At 45.2% G+C, this 19713-nt stretch overlaps 1 protein-coding gene across 1 annotated transcript in view; it reads right to left on the minus strand.

Moving 5' to 3' along the window:
- The window catches only part of NRIP1 (nuclear receptor interacting protein 1), a 104489-nt gene extending 85371 nt beyond the window's left edge, over positions 1 to 19118 (minus strand). The window contains exon 1 of the mRNA XM_032763890.2: positions 18869 to 19118. The gene's annotated coding sequence lies outside the window, so the exon portion shown is untranslated. The remainder of the gene's footprint in view (positions 1 to 18868) is intronic.
- Between the last annotated feature and the right edge of the window lie 595 nt (positions 19119 to 19713).

Genomic DNA, 19713 nt, shown 5'->3' on the forward strand with positions numbered 1-19713 from the left:
CATGCAACTTGTAGCGCCCACAGCTGCAACCTCTTGCTTTCAAAGGAAAGAACATCTGCTTCATTGGTTATGCAACAGCGACAATGATTTGGATAACTTCCTACCACCCTACAAAATCGGGACTTCCTTGGTATTAAGAATTCCAAAAGATTTTTTGGGGACTACCTTTACTGATCAAATAGAAAAACTCTGATTAATCCAAAACAAAAACAATCTCCAATGACCACAAGAACACAATGTCCTAGGTTCTTAATGCCAGGATAGAATAGCTTTCAGGACAGAATACAGCACAAGAGTTTTGAACAACTTGTAATGCAGCCTTAAATGTACCCTGAATAGGCGAATGGATAAAAAAAACCACCAATAACAAGCTGTTTGTTACAGCGAATACAGAACGTGGTACCCACATCAAATGTGTTATTGGTCTGGATGGGCAGGAGAAAAAAATGGTTAATATATCAGGATATCTGCTTTGCATAAACATATAAATATCCCTCAAGTTTTACAGAATTAGTACCTTTCTTTGACAAGTTGATATATTTAATGCACACACATTTATTTACAATTCGGACTGTTAGATACCATTGAAGAATATAATTTTTTGCTGCACAACCCACCTTCCTAAATAAAAGATAATATACAGATTTTAACAAAAACTTCAACACTTGTAAACTAATCTTTATGATGTTTCTATTCAAATTAACTTATTTTCCACGAAAAGCCACTTTCTTAAGCACAAACGGTCACAGTGCAAGAAAAGAACTGCCATCTGCTGACCTGCACGCAATCAGATTCATAAGTTTAAAGAGCACTTATACACACTGGATTTTTAAACAGTAAAATTTATAACTTGGTTTTTTGGAGATCGCATAAAAAAGTACACCACACAATCCTTTTCAACAACTTTGCATTGCCAAAGCATTACTAGAAATACTAGAGCAGTACACGAGATCCGGCTACTATGCTTTTCTGAGTGGTTAAATCGTAACAAACTAAAAGAATCATGGACTGAGACCAGGTCTTACTCATTAAAGAGTCGAGGATCACCCGCTGTGTGTGTCCTCAGCAATGTGTGCAAAATCCACACTCAACTGACAGACAGCAGACAGTCTCCCATACCAAAAATACCCCACGAGCAGAGACAGTGCGTGGATTACTTAAATGGGAATTCCTGTCAAACAACGCTTCATCACCCACCTCAGCGCAGGTGGCATTAACCTACGTGATGCGACAGAATCACCTCATAGGTCACTAACAATAGAGTGACGTATCATACACTAGGCAACACTAGCAAGCAAGACTATTCTAAGCAAAGACCAAACCTGACTGATAGCCACAATTTTCGATTACCTCACACTTGTGCTAGCTACTGCAAAATCAAAAGCATACTTGGAAGGATTCTGCAAACTCAAGTACTTAAAAACCTTAATCCCGAACCCAACATTCAGATTCTATCTGCGTGATTTATAACCTTGAACCTGCTACTGATACCTTAGTTCAGTCAAATTCTCCACACCAGATAAGCAACATCCAACTACGGTCAAGTAATGTGCGGCTGCAGTCAGAATGACCATGGACATTGTATATCAGAATAAAGAATCTGTTATAACACACTGATTATTATAACCCTTATGCAGATCGATAAGCCTGGTACTTTATACGTTATATCGCGTGGCCTATGACATTAGATCTAAAATCTGATATACCAGCTCCAATATACTGCCTTTTGTATATGCCATTCGGTATTGACATTGCCTGTTGTACCTTCCACAGCGTCCAGCCCAGTCCCTCACGATAGCTACAATCAATAAAAACAGCACCTACCTGCACCATCCCATCCAATACATTATCATTTATTCTCTTCCTGTTCTTTAAAGCCTCCTATTCTGCAAATTCTCCCACCTAGACAAAACTAGGCTCTTGAATATCATACTACATCCAGTGGAATAAAACCAGAAATTACTACCCCAATGTTCACCAGTGTTTGCGACATCATGGGCATCAAAGAACGGCCATTCTCGGCACCACAGACGAAAAGGTGAAATGATCTCCATCTAACAACCAGACAGGGCCAAATAAGAAGAAGACAACAAAAGTTAAGACTAGATCCAACCAAACTTGCTAGTGAGAATACTAAAATGACTGCCAAAAACCAATTAGATAGTAGAGATAATACTCTCATTAACCACCTTAACAATACCAGTATTTCCCATATAAGACTCACCCCATGGTTCTACAGTCCATTACTATTATTATAGTTCTCAGTCAACACGATTAAGCCCGCCGTGATTAGTCTGTGATCCGACAAAAAGAAAAGCGCCTAACTTGCTGGCACCTCAGAGACTAATAAATTATCTCAGATTTCAGCTCGAGATTTACGTCCGAGCTACAGATCAAACTTTTCCCAGAAATGACACAGAAAAAGGACACACCCACACAACAGGAGAGTATTAACCAAAAAATATCTAACAGAGAACATGAACATAGACCAGATATTGTACCCCAAACACTTGCATCACAATGTATGTATGATATAAACCTCCTCCTCAACTGTCTGATGTGTTCCCTCATCTTGTGCAACCTCGAAGAAGGTGAGCTGCTAGCATCACGAAAGTCATGCTGAAATAAATTGTATTCTCTAAGTGCCACCCAAGTACTTTATCTCATTATGGGCATGACGACTGCTCATCTTGGTACATAGGAGGTTAACCAAAAAATATCTTTTAAATTTGTATTTTATTTCCTCCTCTTATGCTCATATAATGTTAAGCAACACACAGGATACCCTCCCATATGCCAAAGAACGACCCTCGCCCTGAACAAGCTCCTAGGAAGATCTCAGACGGCCCACACTGCCGGCTATTCCCAAACACCCAAAAAAAAAAAAAACAATGACAAAACACCCTCACCATCCAGTTTATAAAGATTTCTGCCCTCTTGGCCGCCTGGTACATACGGTTAAAAACTTCTCCATCGCTTTGGCAAGTTTTAAACTTCAAAAAACATTGAATACTACTACTAATACATCCCTTACACGATCCTAAAATATACTAGTCAGAAAGTCAAGTAATTCCAGGAAAACACTTTTTTCTTCTTCCGCGAAGACATAAATACTACTTCGACAGAAATACACCTATATCTCTCAATATCTATTAAAACACAAATTTGCCTGACGCAGTAGAGTCCAACTAGAGAAAGCTACACATCCCTTCAAGGGCCCAAGGACTCACATTATCCTTCGCTGAACAATCTCCAATAGCATTGATCTTGGGGGTAGGCAATTCATGAAGCACTCTGCCATAAGTTCTTCTACACCCGCACACCCAGCTCAAACCCTGGAAATTCCATCTAGTTAGGGACCATTACACCTCATCCTAGACACTGGATCCGTGTTTCAACGATTCAACAAGTAAATAAATTAGAATCCCACAAAATATCAGGGTGGACAGAGGACCCTACAGGAGGATCACCCATAAGACCATCTCTCCAACATCCTACTTCAAAAGCAGGGACCCCCCTTAACACCAGACATCATTTTCTGCACCCAACTCACTAAAACAAGCCCCCTCAAGAACCTTGAAACTCAACACCAATAACCTGGATTGGCAAAGACCAATGCTCAACCACCACTCGAGCTCCACCCCTACCAAACCCTACAGCTTCCCTGAAAAAAACCTGTCAGCAAAACCTAAAACATACCTTTCGAACTTCCAGAAAGTAAGACTCCTCCAGCAATAGGAACATTGATTGACATAAAATACAGAAAACCACCTCTAATTACCCAAACCTCACCTGGACCAGCTATCTCTCAAAGATCTCACACATCATAGATACTCCATGTACAAACTAGTGACACTTGGGCTCCTCAAAAGACAATCGCTCTTTGAATATATTTTTCTAACACTTAGACCTTTCTGCCTAACTGACTTCATGAACCTTACACATATTTCACATCACAAAAACCCACGAGTCAAATAGGTTTTCTACCCAAGAGGGACCCATCTCATTGCAAATTGAAACTATGGCAACTTAATGGTAAAATAATCACCAGGCCACGAAGATACGCCAAACTTTCTTTTCCATATAAATCACCTCATACATTATAAAATGTTCCAAAAATTCATTAAAGAGTCAGGCCAACAACCGACTGAAAAATCAACACACGAAAGACTTCCTGGTTATGGCAGCCAATTTGTTTTGATTTAAACGACACCCTCCAAATTAAGTTATGAAAAGTGAATTCACCTAGTGGATATCCCACTATCCAAAACCACCTATGAAGCAACTTTACCTGTAACTATCCTCTACCACTCCCTACCATTTCCCCTTAAATGCCACACGATGATAAAAACCCTACAGGATTTAAGGTACGACCCAAACTAACTGCATTAATATACTATAAACACAGCAGGGCCGAGGAGAAAAGCCAGTGCCCGAAGCATGATAGCCGAATGCAAGAACTTCTCTAGTTGACATTGTCACCTAAGTCAAACAAAGTATATTCTGCATCTTAACACAGCTAAGACCTACCACACTTAATTACGGCTAATCTTTTAAACTCTGCTGCTTCCTCACAATCTATCACACAAAGTTAACCACATCACACCCCTATAGCTCTATAGAGAGACGAGAGAGGCCCGAACCGAGAAGACGAGAGAGAGGTGTGTGCCCTGACGACAGCTCGGTGTACCAGAATACAACAGTCAAAAATTCGGTCTTACCACTGTCTTCCTCTTAACATCAAACCTTCTATACATACACCACTCCTCGAGCCACCTCTACACTTATAAAACACCAATGGGAAACTGGACTTATACAAAACTATACCACTTCAACCATGACCCTGAAGCCAAACAAGATAAACAGTGTAAGAGACCAGCAGCGCTCCTGATGCTCGCGGTACCACAACAAAGTATCCCCTTCTATATGCACGTCACACCAGACTGCAGTGTTCCAGCAAGTTGAAGCAAGCTTCTCCATGACAACTTTGAAGCGACAATCTAAAACGATGGCAAAAATCATAACCTACCGTGCATATCTACCGCACGAGGCACCGCAAACCCTTAACATCACAAACCTAAAAGCATGCTCACAAAAGCGGCATCCGCCGTCAAGCGAGGTACAAACAGTTCAACAGCCCTCCAGGCCCAGACTAACAAGAAAACTGTGAATGCCCTTCAAGGGCAAGACCGACACAACCCTCGCCCAATAACAACAGCAATCCATCAAGGAATCCAAATGAATGTATGGACATACCACCATCGCTGAAATCTTTTTGGCCAAAAGCAGGTGAACTAACTTAATAATACAATATCCTTACATGCTTCTCAAACAAACAAACGTTATTGCGCTCCGCTAAACAGAAGCAAGTCTCCATTTTTGTTTTAATTAGGAAGAGAGACTGACTTCATTGGAGTTCACAATAACATTCAGTAATAAGTAAATGGCGGGTTTACCCCGCCACTACAAAAAGCCAGAATAACAGGATCCAAGTCTTTCTCTCTTCATTTTTAACTTCAAAGTGCAAGTAGGAAAGACAAATGAGCAATAATTGATCAAATAATAAGGTTTTAATAATGTAGTCACAAGTAACATCATCACCTTTCCACAGACTTTATATGATTCACAAATTGAGAAAGGGGGTAAGAACAGCGAGGGGGAGCAATGCTTTTTAGAGGATGTTCGTCTTTTGAGATCATCTTTTGTGCTCCGCAAGGTGGTTTCTTTAAATAGTTTTTTTTCCTCTTACTGTAAATCTGAGCAGCATCTCTTCCGCATTGCCATCACACCTCCATAACAAAGTCTTCATTGTATACCCAAATAAACACAGCAAAAGAAGCTAAGTTTCTATGTCACTGCAAACAGTTTGATTCTGTAACATAGCTACTGCTTCTTTGAACAGCATAAATGATTGCGTCTATTTTTTCCAAGGACATACAAGGGGCTTCAGGTTTACAGACGTTTAGAGAAAAGAGCAACAGCAATTCCACTTTGATATTTCTGGAAGACGGAGAAGAAATCCTACCTCCCCTAAAGTTTTTAAACAGAATTGGCAAGAAACACAGCCTTGCATTGAAGATGGGTTGTGTATAGTTTCTCGCGCAAAAATCTAAAGTTTGACTGTTTTAAATACAGGTAGTTGGAAAAAAAAAAACAACCACCAACCACACACTAAAACTGAGAAGCATCTGAAGCACAAAATATGGCCATAACACAGACGGTTGTAGAGACAAAGGACAAGGCCAGAGGGCCCTATAGTCAAACGCTCCTGCAGGAACCGTATGTTACTGGCCCAGGCTCAAACACAATCCCATAGTAATCATCGGTAACCAAATGGCAGTTCGCTCCAGGAACTTAATCAAGGCACCTCGGGGCCAATTAAGATACTTTCATAGACACGGCATGGGATAACATAGCAGTTGATTAAGACACCTGCAGACACAAATCAAAGGCAGGCTAATACAAGGGCACCTGGTTAAAAAGGAGCTCACTACAGTCCAGGCGGGAGAGGAGTCCAAGAGGAGAGGAAGCACATCGTAGAGGCGAAAGCTCGTAAAGGAGCAAGCAGGCAGCAAAGGAGCTGCACCGAACTGAGAGACCCGGGTACTGTTGCCTACTGCACAGGCCTGGAAGGAATACAAATCAGAAACAATCGAAGCCACTATATCACCGGACACCAGAAGGAACATACGTACATGTGCGTAGAAGCGCTCAAAGAAGAGATGTCTATGGACGCGAAGGCCATTGAGCGCCAAGTAGCCCAGGCCAGTTAGAATAGCTGTCATGCAAGTGTATAACAGAGAGCCATTAATTAGACAGCTGCACATCCCAACAGAGCGCCCTCGGCGCTGCAATCCACAGGGCCCTGGGCTGGAACCCGGAGTAGAGGGCGGGCCCGGGTTCCCCCCAAACCTCCCAACTCCTGATCAGACACAGGAGGAGTTGACCCAGACTGCGGGTTCCACCAGAGGGGAAGATCACTGAGGTGAGCAAATCTGCCAATAAGCTCAGGACCCACCAAGGTAAAGGAGGAACTTTGTCACAACAAATAGACAGAAATGCATTTCTCTCTGTGAGAACCAGAGCCCACTTCATCCCTAAAAGAAGTAGACTCCAATTTCTTCTTCAGCTCTGAAATTAAAAAGGGTAGTAGCCACAAACCTTAACACTGACACTGAAAAATCAGACAACACAGAACATTAGTACCAATCAGTTGTCAAAGGAAACTGAAGTACTGTGTGCTTCTTATGGGCAAGACATTTTTACACAGAAATCCAACAAAATATTTTGTGGAACCTTCCAAATCTTCTTATTTGTTTCATGTAATCATTGAAAGAAAAAAATCAGCCACCCATACAAAGCAAAACACTTGCTTATAAAATGCATTTCTCTCAATTTCATTGCCGCTCAAAACTAGATATGTTTAAGGAAAATTAAACTACAGTACTTCACATAAGGAAAGATTGTGTGTGGTGTGTGTATTCAGGAAGATCAACTTCAAAGAACTGATCTCAGACAGAAGACAGGCATTCTTCCAAATAGGCAGCAGCTTCTGGCTTTATTCTGATTATGTCTAGAACAAAAGAACACTTTCCTTTTTCCTGTGTTGTAGAGAGAGACACATTTAGAAATAAAACAAACATATAAAAATTGAGAACGTCATCTTTCTCAAAAGTCATACTAATTAAACAACACCCTCCTTATAAAAGAAATAGGTTGGAATGTAAATTGTTGTCCGGACCTGACAGAAGACAAGTTAGTTTCTTTGGCCAGAGGCAAGACAGGACCTGTTTCTACTTCCTAGTTTGCCATCTTTACAAATTCTTAGCTTGCATCCTACTTCCTTAACCAGGAAGCCTAGATGTCTGGTACCCAAATGAGGGGCAACAAAATACCAAATAGTATCATTCTCTCAATTTTTCTGGAATCCAAGTACCGTAGCTCTGTCCACATTTCTGTGGGGCTTTCCATAAGCCCAATAGCATTCCTTTGAAATGTCAGTTGCTACATTCAGTTTCTTCTTGTGGTAAGGACCTTCCTACATATGAGAATACAAGGACGGACTATTTCCTTCTCACACGTAACACAGACTCCCCATCTCAAGATGTTCTTCTTAGGCCTGGTCTACACTATGCCGTTAAATCGATTTAAACAGCGTTAAATCGATTTAATGCTGCACCCGTCCACACTACACCGCCCTGTAAATCGATTTAAAGGGCTCTTTAAATCGATTTCTGTACTCCATCAAAACCACAGGAGTAACCCTAAAATCGATTTTACTAAATCAGAATTATGGTAGTGTGGACGGAAAAAAGACCAGGTTGGGATTGCTGGTTCCTGCTTAACAGGAGAGAAAGGCAGATGAGGCTCACTCAGGTGGATTGATAAACGCTGGGAGACAGGCAAAAAACTCAAAGCACTACCATGTGGTCACTACTGCACGGAAGCGATTAGTCATGCCAGGACTGGTTCCAGTGGGTCGGCCTAGCTAGTGTGCTCTTAGGACAGTACTGAAAAGATGGAGCGACCGTTGTAGGGAAATCAACATGTCAAGATGTAAGGTGGATAGTTTACACTGTGAAAGACTACCAGAAGCATGTTCCTGTAAAAGTACTTTTACATCTCCCTCCCGGTTTTCACTCGCCATGGCAGCTGCATCACTTGTCATGTCCTTGGCTACCCCCCAGGCTGTAACCAATCACGCGGCAAGGCTAGCTAAGACATAAAAGGTGGAGGAAAAGAGAGCCGCGAGATGAAAATGTTTTCAGAAGTCCACTGGTAAGTAACGCCGGCAAGTGACAGAGACTCATCAATATGGAAGGAAGGATAGCAAATACAGAAAGATGCAGTGACACGGAGGATAAGGAAGAGCGCTCGAGATGAAAGGTGGCGGGCAGGAAGAAGAGACGGGGGCGGAGAAGATCAGGAGTGGTAGCCAGGAAGATTAAGCGGTGGCGTTGAAGGACGAACGCTGGAACGCGCTGGATGATCAAACTGAGATCCTCAGACGCATGGGTTGGTGACTTGTGATCAGAATATATAGAAACAGGCAGCGGGGTTATCATGAGGACCAAGCATGCCATGTTTAACCATCCTCTCAAAGCTCCCCAACTCTATATACTTACCTCCCCGCAGACGTTAAGCAAACTATGCGGGGGGAGAGGCCTCTGCACACAAGCCCAACTCCACTCCATGGACAGCCCAACACAAAAAGGCGTGACATAAAGCGAAATGTGCGTTTCCTTCTCCGATCGCCTCCCATCAACACCATGTAGGGATACCAAGATAATTTGTGCCTCTTCTTTAATAACGAGCAGTTACATAAAGAATACATCCAAAGGGGGGATGAGGGGGATTGATATATCATGAGGGAAGATCTTTTAAAGAAAGATTCATGATTTTTTTAAAAAGCAATACCAAAGGACTTGAATACAGAAAATGATTTTGTAAAAATGTGACTGACTTTATTTCCTTCAGCGAAGATGTAGAGTAAGGGGAATACAGTCAATAAAGGCTGGGATAGAGTTCATCAAGGGAAACACAAGCCACTGCAGTTGCTGACATCCTACCAATTAACCCTGGCCCGTCTGAAACTACTTTTCAGAGGCCTCTCTGATGCGCACCGCGCTTCCTGGTGTGCTCTCTAAATCGCGCCTGGTGTCTGGCTGCGATAGTCAGGCGCCAAAAGGTGATTTGCCTCAGCCTCCCACCCCGCCAAAGGTTCCGCGACCCTACTCAACAGAGATTGTGTGGAGCACACAGCAAACAGCAATTAGCAAAGTTGGACCATCTTTGGTCTGAGGCTGAGCGAATGAAGTAAATGATTCTTCACACCTCTATTACAAAGACGCAAATGCGCAACCTCAAACCTTTGTTTATAAACCGGAGCTGTGAGGAGCGGTCACTGAGTCTACAGGCCTGGTAGTTAAACAGCTCTTGACCTGTCCAGGTGACTTGCCGTTGGTATGAGCAGTTTCAATCGTAAGCCATGGACATCAAGGGCTAGGCTTGGTTCACCCCCGGATAGACGACACTCGAGGCAATAGATAAAAACAGTGGCCGCGAAACACTGTGTATCTGGGTCGAGGGAAGTAATTTCCTTGCTGCACGTAGTCCAAAAGTTTCAAAAAAGGAGTTGTGCTCTGAAACCGAGCGCATAACCTTCCTGAGGCATCCCAACCAGTGAACGTGGATGCGGTGCCCTTAATGGATCCCACACGTGCTATTACAAGGACCATGGAAAGTACCCCCTTGCGGTTCACATCGGTGCACCTGGTGCTGTCGGTGGGAGCCAAGAATAGGAAAGGGCTTTCGGCAGACATCTATGCTCACCAGTTAGGGAATCCCATTCAGCAAAGCGCAGAAATAACACACTATGACCCATGCGAGCGGTGTCCCAGGGTGACTTCGTGACAGCAGCTTAAGACGATTGCTTTGGGCTAGTTCATCACACACAGCAGCCCCATCGCACCAGTAAAAATTCGACTCCAATGATATCCGAGCTGACAAACTGCTAGCGGTGTCGGAGTTGCAGATGGGGGAGCTTTGCCCGGTACTGGCGGTCTTACTCATTCTCCACGGGAGGGCTGGCTCCTCTCATCTAGTTAATGGCGTCACGGGCAGGGAAAAAGCAGTCCACAAAGTTTCGGAAGAGTACCTTAATAACATGAGCAAGTTTTGCAGCCAAACTGGGAATCGCCCACAATGCAAAACTACTGGCAGTCCCATCCAGTCTGTGCTGGTTCCCGTGCCCAACTCGGCAGTTGTTCCAAGAGAAAGCTCAGATTAACTTGGTAGGAACCTGCCCAGATTACAAACGCAAATTACACACGACTAGTCCACGCTAGCGTCCAAAAGCTGGGTCCCGGGCGGTAGGGAGAATTCAGTCTCCATGTCGTCATCGCTCTCATCGTCGCTGCGTAGCTGCCTCTCAACCCTCCCTCCTCATCCCCCTCCTCTCTGAATTGCAGTTATGGGTCAGCAAGACAGCATGAGAGGCGCGAGGTGTTTACACTGCACATTGCGTTACTCGATCTCAGCAGGGTCCATGGTCTCAAGCAGGGCATGCTTGCTGTCTATGGCATTTTTGGCTCCTCCCTTTCACCCCAGGAAAAAAAAAAGGCGTGAAATGGTCGATTGCGGGTACAGCCTCACCCCTCCTTGTGGAAAGCAACACCGGGCACAAATGTTTTGCCCCATGAGGTCACTAGGCCTCAAACCCGAAGTGGAACATGATAGCTGTGGAACAGCTTACCGCACAGGTGCACTCATCGCCAACTTGTTATTTTCTGGTCTGGGGAAGTAATTTCCTTGCTGCAGCCGTTTAAAGAGAGTTGTGCTTCTGAAAGACGCGAGCGTCATGAACCTTCCTGGCCATCCCACGTGGATGCTGGTGAAACGTCCCTTGTGATCCACCAGTGCTTACAGCACCATGGAAAAGTACCCCTTTGGTTCACATACTGGGTGCCCTGGTGCTCTGGGGCCAAGATAGGGATATGGGTTCCATCTATGGCCCCTCCACAGTTAGGGAATCCCATTGCAGCAAAGCCATCCACTATGACCTGCACGTTTCCCAGAGTCACAAACTTTCGTAGCAGCAGCTTAACGATTGCTTTGGCTACTTGCATCACAGCAGCCCCCACAGTATATTTTCCCACTCCAAATTGATTCCCGACTGACCGGTAGCTGTCTGGAGTTGCAAGCTTCCAGAGGGCTATTGCCACTCGCTTCTCCACTGTGGGGCTGCTCTCATCTTAGTATTATGGCGTTTCAGGGCAGGGGAAAGCAAGTCACAAAGTTCAAAGAAAGTGCTCTTACGCATGCGAAAGTTTGCAGCCACTGGGATCGTCCCACACCTGCAAAACTATGCGCTAGTCCCCACCAGTCTGTGCTTGTTTTCCCGTGCCCAAAATCGGCGTTCAATGGGTAGAAGCTGCCCCATTACCAGCAGTAGCTCCAAAAAATGCTGGGTCCCGGTTAGGGAGAATTCAGTCTCCATGTCGTCATCGCTCTCATCGGTGCGCTGCCGTAGCTGCCTCCTCCTCCTCCTCCTCCTCCTCCCCCTCTCCTGAATTTGCAGTTCATGGCTCAGCATAAGACAGCACGAGAGTGCGCGAGGTGTTTACAACTTGCACGATTGCGTTACTGATCTCAGCAGGGTCCATGGTCTCAGCAGGGTCCATGCTTGCTGTGCTATGCATTTGCTCTCTTCACCCAGGAAAAAAAGGCGTGAAATGGTTGGCTGTTGCTGGTACAGCCTCACCCCTCCTTTGTGAAAGCACCACCCGGGACAATGTTTTTTGCCCCATCAGGCACTAGGCTCTCAACCCGGAAGTGGGAACTATGGGATAGCTGTGGAACAGCTACCACAGTGCACTGGCTCCTGAAATCGACGCTAGCCTTGGACCATGGACGCACACAATCGATTTAAGGATCCTAGTGTGGACGCGCTAAACCGATTTTATAAAATCGGTTTTATAAAATTGGTTTAAACAAATTCGAATTAATCCGGTAGTGTAGACGTGGCCTCAAATTCAGTATTTTCAAACAGAACTAACAAAATGTCCTTCAACAGTAACAAATCCTAAGGAAATATAAAGTAATCATTTAATTTGCATTACATACAATAAAAGTTTCTAAAACTAAGTCTTATTTTGGCCTTAAACTGTGGTTTAAAAAAAAAAAAATAAAGCAACAACAACTTCATATAACCCTAAATATTTCATACACTGGCCTCAAAACTTTGTTTGTTTTTTCCTTCTTGATTAAAGTCTCCCTGTCTGTTTAGTCATTCTGGCTGGTTTATACTCTATCCCTTTCTATTCCTCCTGTTTAAACTTCATACTATACCTCTTCCCTTAAAAAGTGGTAGAGGTAATTTTTCCACTCATCTACCACTCCCTATTAACTTCACAGTCATTAGTGATAAATTAATTTATATTTAGACACTTGCTCTCAGTATTGTAAAATATTAGCAGTTGATAGGGTTACAGCCTGGCCCAGTACTATCACCAGTCAGTTACAAGTGGCTTTCTGCATGCTTCTAGGCCAACTGGAGCTGGCCAAAGTCTAATAAACATTCCTAGCTTTTGGTCTGTAAGGCACAGCCCCAGGCTCACAGCTGGTCTGATGCCCTTCCCTGAAGTAAGGAACTTCACAGTCCAGCCACCCTGGACTCCAAAACCAGTGTATCCCAGTTCCCAAGCCCCCCAGTTGCTTACATACACACTCCCCCAGAGCTCCACTCAGGCTGGGGCTTTCAGGGCTTCTACTCTAACTCATTTGGGAACAATGTGGGAGGAAAGTATGGAACACAGGCTTAGCAAAAAGGACTATCTTAACCACCATGACTTCACTGTTAAAACACTTGAGATTTACAGATCTTTGAAAACAATCAGAGGTCCTGAGATGTACTTTCCCCATGTCTGGTCTCACCCCTTCTGTGAGGAAGAGGTTTGTCAGCATTTCAGCATCTCTTACCCTCTATCTAACACAGGCCTGCACAACGTGCGGCTCACTGTGTGGCCCACAGGGGGATTCTAAATCCCGTGCACACAGCGCTCTGGGTTGCCCGCAGCCACGGGGAGCCTAGAGCCCTTTAAATCCCAGCCACGGCCGGGCTTCAAAGGGCTCTGGGCTGCCTACAGCGGATGGGCTGAGGCTGGGATTTAAAGAGCTCGGGATCCCCTCAGCAGCAGGAGCTCTGGGCCCTTTAAATCCCTGCCCCAGCCCCGCAAAGCTCTGGGTTCCCCCAGCCGCCAGAGCCCCGAGCCCTTTAATTTGCCCCTGAGGGCTCCCAGCCACCTCTTCAGCTGGGAGCCCCTGGTTGATTTAAAATAAAGTATCACCTCCCCACCCCCAACCTTTCTTTTTTGGTCCACAGCTGTTTTGGTGGAGCGGCGCTGGGGAAAGAGGGTGTGTTTCTGCAGGGCTGGACGGTGCTGGGGAGGTGTGTTTCGGCCCTCAGCTGTTTTCTTTGGAGTAATGTAGCCCTCACCGCTTTACGAGTTGTGCGGGCCTGATCTAACATGTCCTCATTACACATGGCAATGGTCAGCCCACCTGGACAGAGCAGCACTCTGTTTTTAAGTCTCTTGTCTCCTTATGTGTGCAACTGGATTAATTCAACCTCCCCATCCAGCTGTAGAAAAATAAACTGTTCCATGGGGGTTGGTCAATAGTTCAAGGTCAATAGCCTCAGAGTGTAGTCCTGATGACTTCCTAGTGATAGTCCTTCAGTGAGGAGTCAAGCACCTTCATAGGTACAGCCATACTAAGTCAGACCAGTGGTTCATCTAGCCCAGTATCCTGTCTTCTGATAGTAGCCAAAGCCAAGTGCTTCACAGGGAATGAACAGAACAGGCAACCATCAAATGGTCCCATTACCCACTCCCAACTTCCGGCAGTCAGAGGCTAGGGACACCCAGAGCATGGGGATGCATCCCTGACGATCTTGGCAAACAGACACTGGCGGACCTGACCTCCATGAACTTATCTAATTCTTTTTCGAACCCGGTTATAATATTGGCCTTCACAACATCTCCGGGCAATGAGTTTCACAGGCTGACTGTAAATTGTATGACAAAATACTTCCTTTTCTTAGTTTTAAGCCTTAGGCCTATTAATTTCCTTGGGTAATCCAGGGTTCTTGTATTACGTGAAGAGGTAAAGAACACCTCCTTATTTATTGTCTTCACACCAGTCATGATTTTATAGACCTTTCTCATAGCCCCTCTTACCTGTCTCTTTTCCAAGCTGAAAAGCCCCTGTCTTTTTAATCTCTCCTCAAATGGAAGCAGTTCCATACCCTCTAATCATTTTTGTTGCCTTTCTCTGTACTCCCCCCCTCCATCTTCTAATATATTTTATTTGAGATTGGAGCAACCACAACTGCACCTTTCCTGGGCAGGGCTATTATGTGAAATGTAGTTCCATAAGCTTGCTTGAGGCAAATTGAGACATACGTTAAACTATTTGTATTATGTGTTGATGTGCTCCATGAAGATTCCACAACCTCCCTATGAAATTTATTCCAGTGCATAACCAACCTGACATTTAGGAAGCTTTTTCTTATGTCCAACCTAAACCATCCTTGCTGCAATCGAAAACCACTGCTTCTTCTCCTACCCTTGGAGGTTAAGGAGAACATTTTTTCCTCCCTCCTCCTCGTAACAGTTTGCAAGCACATAAAAGGTTGTTATGTCCCCTCTGTCTTCTCTTGTCCAGAAGAAACAAATTAATTTTTTTCCAATCTTCCCTCATAGGACATGTTTTCTAAACCTTTAATCATTTTTGTTACTATTCTCTGGACTTTCTTCAATTTGTTCACATCTCTCCTAAAACGTGGCACTCAAAACTGGATACAATACTCCAGCTGAGGCCTAATGAATGTGGAGTAAAGTGGAAGAATTACTTCCTGTATCTTGCTTACAACATTCCTGTTACTACATCCCAGAATGATGTTTGTTTTGTTTTTTTTTTGCAAGTGTTACGCTATTGACTCACAGTTAGCCTGTGATCCACTATAACGTACAGCTCCCTTTCTGCCGTACTCCTTCCTAGGCAGTCATTTCCCATTTCGTATGCGTGCAACTGATCGTTCCTTCTTAAGTGGAGTACTTTGCATTTGTTCTTGTTGAATTTAACCTATTTACACCAGACCATTTCTCCAGATCATTTTGAATTTTAATCCTATCCTCCAAAAGCACTTTCAACCTCTCCCAGGTTCGTATGCTCCGCAAACTTTATAAGTGTACTCTCTATGCCAGGGATCGGCAACCTTTAGCACATGGCTCGCCCGGGTAAGCCCTCTGGCGGACCAGGCTGGTTTGTTTACCTGCTGCATCTGCAGGTTCGGCCAATCGTGGCTCCCACTGGCCACGGTTCACCGCTCTAGACCAATGGGGGCTGCCGGAATCAGTTTGGGCCGAGGGATGTGCAGGCCACTGCTTCCTGCAGCCCCCATTGGCCTGGAGCGGTGAACTGTGGCCAGTGGGAGCCACTATTACCTGCCGCGTGCACAGGTTCGGCCAAACAAACCAGCCTGGCCCACCAGGGGGCCTACCCTGGCGAGCCGCATGCCAAAGGTTGCCCATCCCTGCTCTATGCCATTATCTTTATCAATGATTTAGATATTAAACAGAACCAGACCCAGAACTGATCCCTGCGGGACCCCACTCAATATGCCTTTCCACCATGATTGTGAACCACTGATAACTACTCTCTGGGAATGGTTTGCCAACCAGTTATGCACCCACCTTATAGTTGCTCCATTTAGGTTGTTTATGAGAAGGTCACACGAGACAGTATTAACGCTGGTCTGGCATTAAGATTTCTAGAAACCTTATTTTGTCAGACTACATTAGTTATGCAAAAAGAGAACAAGTTTTCTCTGCAAGGACAATGTGATAAGCTATTATCTAGCAGGCATGTGTATTCATGTTAACAGACCTCATATTAAGCAAAAACTAAAGGAAAATAAGATCAGTATTTCAGTTCACCCAGGTTTGAACTCTGTGATGACCTTTAGTGAACCTCTGTTGTTTTAAATCAATTTTTTCCTTGGTGTCATTTACAGAATGATAGATACAACATAAAAATCAACAAAGTTAACATTTAAATAAGCTATTCAAGCTTACTAAATGAAGACACTCATCACCTATACTTCTTTACCTAGTACAATTTTTAGTACTGTAATAATCATAAATCTATTTCTCTCCAAAAGTTTTGATTCTTTTTTTTTTTTTAAAGAACCACCATCAATTAAAAAAACATAAGCACAAAAATTTCGCTCTGAAGATGTGTGTGTCATAGTTACAAGTAACCCTTACGACTAGTAGAAAAGTAATCCACCTGGGTTGTATTTAGTGTACTCATGCTCTAAAAAGCATGTAGCAGAGGATCTCACCAGAGATGGTGATAATAAAGGATTGCAGGCCAGTCCAAGAGAAAGGCAGGCGTTCCCATTCACTACTGAATGCCTGTTCACTATTTGTTATCTCTTGCACAACCAAAACTTGCACATAAGTATGTGAACTGAACTTACAGTCAAGTGCTCCTGTCAGTTAAATGTCAATTTCAATTCTCTCTCTCAGACTGTAGGAGAAGGGAATGCTGAGAAGTTAACAAGAAGTTTGAGAGCACAACAATGGCCCAGGCAACAAACTCTTTATTTGTTCTCAATTTAGTTGTCCTGCATGAGAGCTCACTGCATGAGATGTCATCTCTAGTTCTGGCAATTTTGCAGTTTTAATGTTTGTAAAATTCACTTTATAGCAAGTTTCCCCTTGAATGACATTAAATCAGATGATTAACCACAAAACATTCTCATCTCTGACAAGTTTTGTTTGTGAGATGGTTTACTGATGTGTCACATTCCAGTCTCTAGTCCAACAACTATTTAAGACAGCAATTGACTCTAGCACATTTAAAAACGCAGGTGTTGTATCATAAACTGAAGGACAGATCACCCCCTTTTCGGAAGTGACTTCATTTTTCCTTACCGAGGTCTGTGTGTTGTATTATGATTCTTTGTAAACAAACTCCATAAATTTGTATATCTGATAATTTAAACTGCATGACTCAGTTAAATTCCACCTGGCCTGTGTGTTAGCAGCGGAATACAACAAAATACCCATAAAATACTCCCAGAATCAAACAACACAAATAGAACTTTCTTTTGAAAAAGGTATCTTGCCACAAGAAGAGTGAAAGGAGTAATAAGCAGAATGAGTCAACTGCATATCAGCCTCCCTAACGCTGAATCATTCCCAAAGTCAGAAACTCCATAGTTCTTAGAACATCATCTCCATGTGTTGAGGATTTCCAGTACCACCCTGGTGCTTTCCACTAAAAATGCACATCATCACACTCAAAGGAGACAAAGACTACCCCACACAGCCACACGACATAATACAGTGCACATCAGGAAGGTTTGATTGTGTAATCCTAATTTATTATTCTATGACCCAAAAGTACATTTCGATATGTTTCAGTTTTGTTAGTGATTGAGAGAAGTATGGAAAACCCTCAATCAATAGAATTTTGTAGGGGACAAAAGGCAATCCTGAAGGGCTTTGGGGACACCAAATATGTATCAAGTCCTGATATACAAACCTTCAGCTTATAAAACACAGAAGAGATGCCCCCAGGGGCTGCACGTTATGTAAGGTAAATGGTGAGAAAGCACCTTTTTGCGCGAGGGCGGGGGAAAGAGTTGTGTGTCATACACAGCAGATGGCATGGGGGGTGATTCCTAGCCCACAATAAACTGTGGGCGCCTTTGGAAAGGGCGGAGAGAGGAAATATACAACAAGAGGGGCGAGCAGAGCGAAGCATGGCCTTGCCTGCTGCCGTGCAAGCAGCAAGAGGCGGCGGTGGATCCGGAAAGGGGGTAGGGGGAAGACAACACGATTTGGGGGGGTCCTGGTTTAATGCTTCTGGACCCCGGGGTTTATTTCCCCGCCCCCCAGACACGCAGGCCCGGGGAGCTGCTGGACGTGCAGCGACCCCGCACAGAGTTCGCGCTGCCTGAGCCCCGCACCCGACCCGGGGGAGTCTCCCTGTAGCGGGGCTGGCAGGGAAAAGCGGGGCGGCGGCGGCGAACACAAACTTTGCCACGCTCTCGGCTCCCCTCAAAGCCGCAATTTTGGGCCAAACTTTTCGCTTTCGTCGCCCGCTCGAGGCGCTGGCAGGCAGCTGGGGGTGGGGGGCCGTCACCGGAAACAATCCCTCCCCTCCCAGCCAGCAGCGGCGGCGCCCGCTCCGCGGCCACCCCGGCATTGTTTCCAGCCGCCTGCCTGCCTCCCTCCCCGCTCGGCGGGGCCAGCCCCCAGGCCCCCGCTNCTCGCGGGCCGGCGCAGACACTCACCCTGCCGCCAGCCCGGCGCGTCCGGCCCGCAGGCGCCCTGCGTGTCCCTCTCACGCCCGCGGAGCCGAGTTCTCTAGGGCCGGGCTCCGGGGAGCGTTTCCAGGGCAGGGGGCTGCTGCGTGGGGGCCGGGGGAGAGTCTCCTCCCTGGCTGCACGGCAAGCGGGGCAGCCTCCTCTGCCAGGCAGCGCGCGTACACACACACACAGAGCTCGCCGCCTGCCCTCCGCCCTGGCTCGCTCTGCTGCAATGGCTGGGAGGCTGACTTTCATCCTCCCCACCCAGCTGAGCACAGCCCAGTCCCTCCCCTCTCCATGCCGCTCAGCTCCTCTGCCAAGTTTCTGCTTAACCCTTTCCTGGCCCCTCCCCCCACAGGGAGGGAGGGACAGAGAAGGGGAACTTCCCCTGCCTCTTGCTCAGCAGGGCTGGCTCTGTTTGTGAGGGAGATTTTAGGACAGGGTGGTAAATGGCTCCCAGGGAATAAATCTTGCTTGAAATCAAGCACCCAAAGAGAGGAAAGGCATCCCCGGGAGTGAGACTGGAGTGGAAAGAGCCACTACTACCAACCCCCAGCAGTCCAAAACCATGGAGCCAGGGCCCCCCCAAACCCCTGAGATTGGTTAAAACAAATGAGTGTTTAGAAAATAATAAACTTGGGATTCTTTCTCGTTGCCTTCTTGTTTTGAGACTTTGGGGTTCCCCAATCACGTGGCTCCAGAAGCTGGGATTTAAGGAAAGAAAACAGATATGGTGAGCTGCTCTATAAGTTCTCCAGAGTTGACAATGGTGATGAAGGGAGCGCAGGAGACAGAACTGCATCCTTCCTTTCCCGAGTCCTTCCCACTGA

The sequence above is a fragment of the Chelonoidis abingdonii genome, chromosome 1 (genome assembly GCF_003597395.2).
Source record: "Chelonoidis abingdonii isolate Lonesome George chromosome 1, CheloAbing_2.0, whole genome shotgun sequence".
Taxonomy (NCBI): Eukaryota; Metazoa; Chordata; order Testudines; family Testudinidae; genus Chelonoidis; species Chelonoidis abingdonii.